This window comes from Mandrillus leucophaeus, unplaced genomic scaffold (assembly GCF_000951045.1).
Source record: "Mandrillus leucophaeus isolate KB7577 unplaced genomic scaffold, Mleu.le_1.0 Scaffold388, whole genome shotgun sequence".
Taxonomy (NCBI): domain Eukaryota; kingdom Metazoa; phylum Chordata; class Mammalia; order Primates; family Cercopithecidae; genus Mandrillus; species Mandrillus leucophaeus.
This window is the reverse complement of record NW_012104120.1, coordinates 166,453-176,866: the sequence shown is the minus strand read 5'-3', so window position 1 is coordinate 176,866 and position 10,414 is coordinate 166,453.

Genomic DNA, 10,414 nt, shown 5'->3' with positions numbered 1-10,414 from the left:
TAAAATTTTTGTAATCTACTCATCTGAGAAAGGGCTAATATCCAGAACCTACAAAGAACTCAAACAAATTTACAAGAAAAAAACAACCCCATCAAAAAGTGGGCAAAGGATATGAACAGACACTTCTCGAAAGAAGACATTCATACAGCCAACAGGTGCCTGCCACTGCGCCCAGCTAATTTTCCGTATTTTTAGTGGAGACGGGGTTTCACCATCTTGGCCAGACTTGTCTCGAACTCCTGACCTTGTGATCCACCTGCTTTGGCCTCCCAAAGTGCTGGGATTACAGTCATGAGCCACTGTGCCCAGCCCAACTTGATCATCTTTTAAAAAATGATGTGTAGGCTGGGCATGGTGGCTCACATCTGTAATCCCATCACTTTGGGAGGCTGAGGCAGGCAGATCACCTGAGGTCAGGAGTTCAAGACGAGCCTGGTCAACATGGCGAAACCCTGTCTCTGCTAAAAATGCAAAAATTAGCCCGGCATGGTGGCGGGTGCCTGTAATCCCAGCTACTCCGGCGGGTGAGGCAGAGAGAATTGCTTGACCCCAGGAGGCAGAGTTGCAGTGAGCTGAGATCATGCCATTGCACTCCAGCCTGGGTGACAGAGCGATACTCTTTCTCAAAAAAAAAAAAAAAAAATGTGTATATAGCAAACGCCAGTCCTTACCATACTAAGGCTAATGCATGGTCTATGAGAAGATACAGACAGTATAAGCCAATGGGCAGAATGAATTCAGTTGTTTCTGTACTATGGTCTAGCATTAGAATTATCCTTGTTGAGCTATATGGCTGCCCTGCCCTCCATAATGCCTTGAGCTTTATGGAGCTGTTACCTACTTTTATGTGGAAGGGTGTACACTTGATTGTTTGCCTGTTAACCAGTTCTGTTTTCCATTGCTAGCCACTTTCTATTTGCTGTTCAAGTTGCTGTTTCTCATATTTCTCATATTATTAACATTCTGCTGTTTTTTACTCTCTCTTAATTTCCATATTGTCTCCATGTCTTTACCGATTTCCCTTCTTTTATGCCTCTGCATATAAAGTCATAAAAGGCCACATCTGCAGCTAAAGAAAATCTTTGATATTTTTACTGCCAAGCTAGGCATATTCACCACAAGCTGACTTAAGAGGCTATGAGCCATAAGTGAACATCGGTGGTAGCCTTGCAGTACTCCCCAAAGGTCTTTGACAGTGGCACAGGGTAAGGCTCTTCTGCTTGTAGAGAAGGACTGTTTCTCATAGGTTGAGTGCCTGATCAGCCACAGTACAAGAGAACACCAGGTGGATTTTTAAGGTTTTGACTCCTAGACGCACCTTCGGACCTGTTCAGAGCCTGGGGGATTTTGCTACCCTGAAGGGAAAGACACACGCCTGGCTGGCTTTGCCACCTGCTGATTACAGAGTCCCAAGGCCCTAAACAAACTTAAGTGGTAGCCAGAGTGGTTACAGCAGGTCTTGGACAAGACCCAGTGCTGTGCTGGCTTTAGGTCTGACCCAGTGCAGTCTCAGTGGTGATGTCGACAGGGGTGCTTGTGTTACCCCATCCCCAGCTCCAGGTGGCTCCAAACAGAGATACTCTGTTTGTTTGGGAGAAAGTAAGGGAAAAGAACAAGAGTTTCTGCCTGGTAATTAAGGAAATTCTTCTGGATCTTATCCAAGACCATTAAGATGGTAAGAGTCTGCAAGAACTACAGTGTTATTGGGCTTGGGGTGCCTCCTAAAGCAGATACAGCTTTAGCAACACCCAAATCCTTTCAGATATTTGAAAAGTTTTCCAAATAATGAATACGAACAAGTTCAGACTGTGAAGACTACAATAAATAACCAATTCTTAAATGCCCAGACACAGACAAACATCCACAAGCATCAATATCATCCAGGAAAACGTGAACTCACCAAATGAACTAAACAAGCCTCCAGAAACCAATCTTGGGGAAACAGAGAGTGATCTTTCAGACAGACAATTTGAAATAGTTATTTTGAGAAAACTAAAAAAATTCAAGATAACCCAGAGAAGGAATTTAGAATTCTATCAGATACATTTAACAAAGATATTGGAAATTCTGGAGTCGAAAAATGCAATTGACACCCTGAAGAATGCATCAGAGTTTTTTAATAGCAGAACTGACCAAACAGAAGCAAGAATTAGTGAGCTCGAAGACAGCCCATTTCAAAATACACAGTCAAAGGAGGCAAGAGAAAAAAAGAACAAAAAACAATGAAACATGGTTACAAGATCTAGAAAATAGCCTCAAAAGGGCAAATCTAAGAGTTATTTGCATTAAAGAGGAGACAGAGAAAGAGATAGGGGTAGAAAGCTTATTCAAAGGAATAATAATGAAGAACTTCCCAAACCTAGAAAAAGATATCAATATCCAAGTACAAGAAGATTATAGAACTACCAGCAGGTTTAACCCAAAAAATACTAGCTCAAGTCATTTAATAATCAAACTCCCAAAGGTCAAGGATAAATAAAGTATCCTAAAAGCAGTAAGAGAAAAGAAACAAATTACATACAATGAAGCTCTAATACATCTGGCAGCAGACTTTTCAGCAGAAACCTTGTAGGCCAGGAGAGAGTGGCATGTCGTATTTAAAGTGCTGAAGGAAGAAAACCAATTTTATCCTAGAAGAGTATATCTGGTTAAAATATCCTTCAAAGAGAAAGGAGAAATAAAGACTTTCCCAGACAAACAAAAGCTGAGGGATTTCATCAACACCAGACATGTCCTATAAGAAATGCTGAAGAAAGTTCTTCAACAACAACAACAAAAAAAGAAAGTTAATGAGTAACAAGAAATCATCTGGAGGTACAGAACTAACTGGTAATAGTATGTTCACAGGAAACAGAATATTATAACACTGTAACTCTGGTGTATAAAATATTCTTATCTTAAGTAGAAAGACTAAATTATGAAACAATCAAAAATAATAATTACAACTGCTTTTCAAGACATAGTAAAATAAGGTATAAGTAGAAGCAACAAAAAGTTTAAAAGCAGGGGGATGAAGTGTAGAGTTTTTATTAGTTATTTTTTCTTGTCTGTTTGTTTATGCAAACAGTGTTGTTATTAGCTTAAAATAATGGGTTATAAGACAGCATTTGCAAGCTTTATGACAACCTCAAACCAAAACACATGCAACAGATACATAAAAAATAAAAAGCCAGCCAGGCATGGTGGCTCACGCCTGTAATTCCAGCACTTTGGGAGGCCGAGGCAAGCAGATCACAAGGTCAGGAGATCGAGACCACCCTGGACAACATGGTGAAATCCCGATTCTACTATAAATAAAAAAATTAGCTGGGTGTGGTGATGAACGCCTGTAGTCCCAGCTACTCAGGAGGCTGAGGCAGGAGAATTGCTTGAACCCAGGAGGCGGAGGTTGCAGTGAGCTGAGATCACTCCACCAGAGTAAATCACCTTCACTGAAAGGAAGACAGAAGGGAAAGAAAGTAGGAAGACAAAACCATAAGACGACCAGAAAACAAATTACAACATGGAAGCTACAGGTCCTTAGTTATCAACAATAACATTGACTGTAAAGGGATTAAACTCTTTAATCAAAAGACATAGGGTGGATGAACAGATTAAAAAAAAGACAAAATGATCTGTTGTCTACGAGAAACACACTTCACCTATAAAGACATGCAGACTGAAAATAAACACATGGAAAAATATATTCCATCCTGATGGAAACCAATAAACAGCAGGAATAGCTGCAATTATATGAAACAAAATAAACTTCAAGACAAAAACTACATGAAGAAACAAAGAAGGTCAGTATATAATGACAAAGGTGTCAATTTATCAGGAAGATGTAACAATTGTAAATATGTATATATGCACTCAACATTGGAGCACCCAGATATATAAAGCAAATATTATTAAAGCTAAAGAGCCAGATAGACCTCCAAACAAAAATAGCCGGAGACTTCAATATCCCATTTTCAGCATTGGACAGATATTTCAGAAAGAAAATCAACAAAGAAACATCAGACCTAAACTCCACTGTAGAACAAATGGATCTAACAGTTATTTGTAGAACATTTTATCCAACACCTACAGAATACACATTCTCCTCAGCACATGGATCATTCTCAAAGATAGGCTTTACCTTAGGTCACAAAACAAGTCTTAACACATTCAAAAAATTGAAATAATATCAAGTATCTTCTCTGACCACAACAGAATAAAACTAAAAATCAATAACAAGATAAATTTTGAAAATTACACTAACACAAGAAAATTAAACAATATGTTACTGAATAAGCAGGGGTCAATGAGGAAATTAAGAAGAAAATTGAAAACTTTCTTGAAACAAGTGATAATGAAAATACAAAGTGCAAATTTGTACTAAGTGGGAAATTTATAGCTATAAGTGCCTACATCAAGAAAGGAGAAAAACTTCAAGTAAACAAAACAACCTAATGTTGCATCTTTAAAAACTAGAAAAGCAATAGCAGACTGAAGCCAAAATTATTAGAAGAAAAGGAATCATAAAGATCAGGGCAGAAATAAAGGAATTTGAAATGAAGAAAACAATATAAAAGATCAATGAAACAAAAAGTTCGTTTTTTAAAAAGTTAAATCAAATTGACAAATCTTTAGCCAGACTATCTAAAAAAGAAGAGAGAAGATCTGAATAAATAATATCAGATATGAAAAAGAAAACATTACAAGTAATACTGCAGAAACTCAAAAGGATCATTAGTGGCTACTATGAACAAGCATATGTCAATAAATTGGAAAATATAGAATAAATAAATAAATTCCTAGACACCTACAATCCACCAAGATTGAACCATGAAGAAATCCAAAACATCGAACAGACTAATATCAAGTAATAAGATATAGCAAGTAACAAGTATCGAGCTATAATAAAAAGTCACCTAGCAAAGGAAAGCCCAGAACCCAATGGCTTTGCTACTGAATTCTACCAAATATTTAAAGAGGTACTAACACCAATCTTACTTAAACTATTCCAAAAAAGTAGGAGGAGGAGGGATACTTTCAAACTCATTCTATAAAGACAATAATACTCTGATACAAAAACTAGACAAAGAGACATTTAAAAACAAAAACTATAGACCAATCTCCTTGATGAATATTGATGCAAAATTCCTCAACAAAATATTAACAAAGAAATTCAACATTGTATTAAAAAATCTCAACATTGTATTAAAAAATCATTAATCATGACCAAATGAGATTTATCTCAGGGATACAAGGATGGTTCAATATAAGAAAATCAATCAATGTGATATATCATCAACAGAATGAAAGACAAAAACCATATGATCATTTCAACTGATTCTGTAAAAACATTTAATAAAATTCAATGCCTTTTTATGACAAAAACCCTCAAAAAACTGAATATAGATGGAACATACCTCAACATAATAAAAGTGTTATGTGACAGACCCATAGCTACTCTCATACTGAATGAGGAAAAACTGAAAGTCTTTGCTGTAAGAACTGGAACACAACCAGGATGCCCACTTTCACCACTGTTATTCAACATAGTAGTGGAAATCTTAGCAAGAACAATCAGAAAAGAAAACAAAATAATGGTAATCTAAATTGGAAAGGAAGAAGTCAAACTGTCCTTGTTTGCAGATGATACAATCTAATACTTGGAAAAGCCTAATGACTACACACACACACACACATACACACATACAAATATTAGAACTGATAAACGCATTCAGTAAAGTGGCAGGATACAAAATCAACATAGAAAAATCAGTAGCATTTCTATATGTCAACAGCAAACAATTCGAAAAAGAAACCAATAAAGTAATCCCATTTAAAATAGCTACAAATAAAATAAAATACCTAGGAATTAACCAAGGAAGTGAAAGATCTCTACAATAGACACTATAAAACATGGATTCAAGAAAATGAAGAGAACACAGAAAGATGAAAAGATATCTCATGGTCATGGATTTCAAGAATCAATATTGGTAAGATATCCACACTACACAAAGCAATCTACAGATTCAATGCAATCCCTGTCAAATACCAATGACATTCTTCAAAGAAATAGAAAAAAATTTTAAACTGTATGGAAGCACAAAAGATCCAGACAGTCAAAGCTATATTAAAGAAAAGGAACAAAACTGGAGGAATCACATTATCTAACTTTAAATAATATTACAGAGCTATAGTAACCAAAACAGCACTGTACTGGCATAAAAAATACACAAAGATCCATGGAACAGAATTGAGAACTCAGAGGTAAATTTATACAACTACAGTTAAGTCATTTTTGACAAAAGTGCCAAGAATGTAACCAAGGAAAGGATAGTCTCTTCAATAAATGGTGCTGGGAAAACTGGATATCCATATGCAAAAGAAGAAATTAGACCCCATCTCATGCCATATACAAAAATCAAATCAAAATTGATTAAAGATGTGAATCTAAGACCTCAAACTAGGAAACTACTGAAAGAAAACACTGGGGAAACTCTCCAGGAGATAGGACTAGGCAAAGATTTCTTGAGTAATGCCCCACAAACACAGGCAACCAAAGAAAAAAATGAACAAATGGGATCACATCAACTTAAAAAGCTTCTGGACAGCAAAGGAAAGAATCAACAAAGTGAAGACACAACCCACAGGGTGAGAGCAAATATTTGCAAACTACTCATCTGACAAAGAATTAATAAGCAGAATATACAAGGAGTTCAAACAACTCTATAGGAAAACATCTAATAATCCGATTTAAAAATGGGCAAAAGTTCTAAACAAAAATTTCTCAAAAGAAGACATACAAGTGACGAACAGGTATATCAAAAGGTGCTCAACATCATTGATCATCAGAGAAATGCAAATCAAACTTACAATGAGACAACATCTTACACCAGTTAGAATGGCTTTTATCTAAAAGTCAGGCAATAACAAATGCTAATGAGGATGTGGAGAAAAGGGAGCCCTCACACACTGTTGGTAGGTATGCAAATTAGTACAACTGCTATGGAGAACAGTATGGAAGTTCCTATAAAACTAAAAATAGAGCTATCATATGATCCAGAAATCCCACTACTAGATATATACCCAAAAGAAAGAAAATTAGTATATGAAAGAGATATTTGCACTCCCATGTTTATTGCAGCACTGTTCACAATAGCCAAGATTTAGAAGCAACCTGAGTGTACATCAACGGAATAATGGATAAAGAAAATGTGGTACAGATACACAAGGGAGAACTATTTAACCATAAAGAAGAATGAGATCCTATCATGTGCAACAATGTAATCGATGAAAGTTAAAAGTACACGAGAGAGGCACTTTCTGGGATCTCCCAGCAACAAGTGGGTGATATTTACGCAGCCATGGGAGAGATTCTTTACTACTTAGATATACTATTTTTAATCCTGGGCATGTACATTTTCTTTGTTTTCTCTGGTTTGCATCTTTATAGGAAATATGTTACATCTTAGTCCTAAAACTCTAGAATCGCAGAATTAAAGATATTTTGTCCTGCTATCACCAAGTTCGGTGACAAATATAATATAAAGAGCACACCAATACGAATCTGAAAATGCAGAATAGAAGAGAGGGAAACAGTTGAAAGCCATACTTCAAAACAACCCCAACAGAACAATTGGCAAATTGTAAAAAGCAATATTGAATCTGACCATACACCCACTAGCTGGTTCACAGAAATTATCATTTATTCAAATTCCTACCTCCAGACGAGGGAAGTACAATAGGTATGCTGTAGATGAAATGTCCAGAATTTCTGTTTTGTTTGAGTCTAGGACACCCTTCTGGTCTCTCAAGCGTCAGCTTCTCTGATGAATCAAAAGCAGGACCCTATCAATACTGTCATGATGGAGCATCGGTGGCACATAACTGCCTCTCAGGTGTCCACGGTTTCACAAATGCTGCCTTGGTACTGCGCATTGAGTTTTCCTCTAGAAAAGTTATCCTTTTTCTTCTATTCTATGGGGTAGGAATATTTTTTTGTGGAGAAGGAAACTCTGCTGAAAGGTGGAAATATTAGCTTCATTTTCCAAGACCCACTGTATTTAACAATAACCTCAGCCCTTGTTACAAGGTGAACTTGATGATATTTCACTTCTCATCCTTTCACCCCTCCCTGCCTACTCCCACACCTGCATGCTAAGACAGGCAAACACAATCAAAGGTGAATCTAGTCTCTTTTCTTTACAGAAGAATGTCTCCTTCTCTCTTACTCCCATGCAACCATTCTATCCAAAATTATAATGAGCAAAGTGACTTGGGTCATCTGTTTATCTCGGACAAGTTCTTTATACTCCTTATAATGCTGCTTAGTTTCATACATCCATTTACATATTCAACTTTTCAGATTCATATTCAGTTTTCAGTTTGCTGTAGAACAGACCTTTTCTTTCTGTGCATTTTCTATATTATCTTACAACACAGACTCTAAGACCAGATTTCTATTATAACTTTGTTTGTAAGGCTAGATATCACTCTGGATCCTTTTCAATTGTTTAGAATTTTATTTTCATTTTCCAGAGATTTGCTTATATTATCTAATTTACTATCACCACAGATTCAGTTCTTCTAAATATTTAGTATATCGAGAATTATACAAGAAAAATATCTACAATTAAAATACACGAGTAAATATCTAGTACATACAAGGAAAAAGCCTTGTTGATGTTCTATAAAATCTTTTCAAGAAAAATGTATGTTATTTGTATGATCATCACAGGTTTTGTTTTGGCTTCTTAAAACTTGACACAAGAAAGCTGTGTGCAGGAGTCTTGATAAACTTTTATTTATAGTGTGGAAATACTGTTTTTCCAAATAATACTTGAATTTTCCTGTTCTTGCTCCAATTTTAAACAGGTTTCATGGACTAGACATTAAACACGTCATCTTTTGTTTTTTCCTCTTGTTTACAAAAGAAATTACGTTTCTGCTCATTTTGAAAGAAAGAATTTCAAGATGCTTTCCTGTGGTGGCTTTTTGGGTCCAAGTATCTCCTAGCAAATACCATGCAAGTATGTTATCAACAAAACAACTTTTCAGTACTGCAAGTAAACAGACCAAGTATAGACAATTTGCAAAGTTGGTAAAGACTACATTTGTGGAGAAATGAGAATTGCATTCCATTCTTCTCTTCAAAAAACAAAAAACAAACAAAAAAACCAAGGATAATAATATTTTTATGGGCCTCGGTAGTATACACTAGAATTTTAAAGTTTTATTTGTGGTAATCCCCACCCTGAGTTATCAGAAAAGAGGAAAGCAAGTGTCAGTCTACATTTGGGAGAATTTTCTACAAATTTTATTATGCTTAGATGAACCTGGAAAAAATTAAAAGTGATATTACATAAGTCTAGAGTTAAATGTTAAGTTTTGCTTTAAATGTATAATAAATAGGCAATGACTTTGCATGAGTCAGGACGCCTTGACCAAAGGAATGTTTATTTAGAGAATATCTTACTCTCTAAATAAGATAAAGCAACTGAGACAACACAAATCAGACCAACACTCTTCTCTATCTGAGGAATAAATTATCTTTCCAGCTGCTGATGTAGAAGCGTTAAGTAATACCCCCGTATTAAAATAAAACGGTGGTTAGGCAACATAACGAACTTTTTAAGAGGGATGAAACCCAGAAACAGAATGAGGGTTATTTAGGGCATATCTTACTTTTTGAGGTGATAATTTTGGACATAATTTAAAATAATAAAAGCCATCTATGACAAATGTACAACCAATGTCATACTGAATGGTAACAATCTGGAGGCATTCCCCTTGAAAAGATAAACAAGATAAAGATGTCCTCTCTTATCACTCCAAGTCATCATAGTAATGGAAGTCCTGGCCAGACCAATAAAACAATAGAAAGAAATAAAACCCATCCATTTAGGAAGGGAGGATGTCAAACTATCCCTGTTTGCAGATGGTGTGATTCTACACCTAGAAAACCCCATAGTCTCTGTTCCAAAGCTCCTTGATCTAATAAACAACTTCAGCAAAGCTTCAGGATACCAAATCAATGTACGAAAATCAATAATAGCATTCATATGTACCAACAACATTCAAGTTGACAGCCAAATCAAGAATGCAATCCCATTTACAATAGTCACACAAAAAAGTACCTAGGAAAACAACTAACCAGGGTGGTGAAAAATCTCTACAATGAGAATTTAAAATATTGCTCAGTGAAATCAAAGATGACAGAAACAAATCGAAAAACATTCCATGCTTGTGGAAAGAAACAATCAATATCATTAAAATGGCCATACTGCCAAAAACAAAGTACAGATTCAATGCTATTCCTATTAAACTACCAAAGACATTATTCACCAAACTAGAAAAATGTATTCTAAAATTCACATCAAACCAAAAATGAGCTTGAATAGCTAAGGCAATCCAAAGCAAAAAGAAAAAAGCTGAAGAC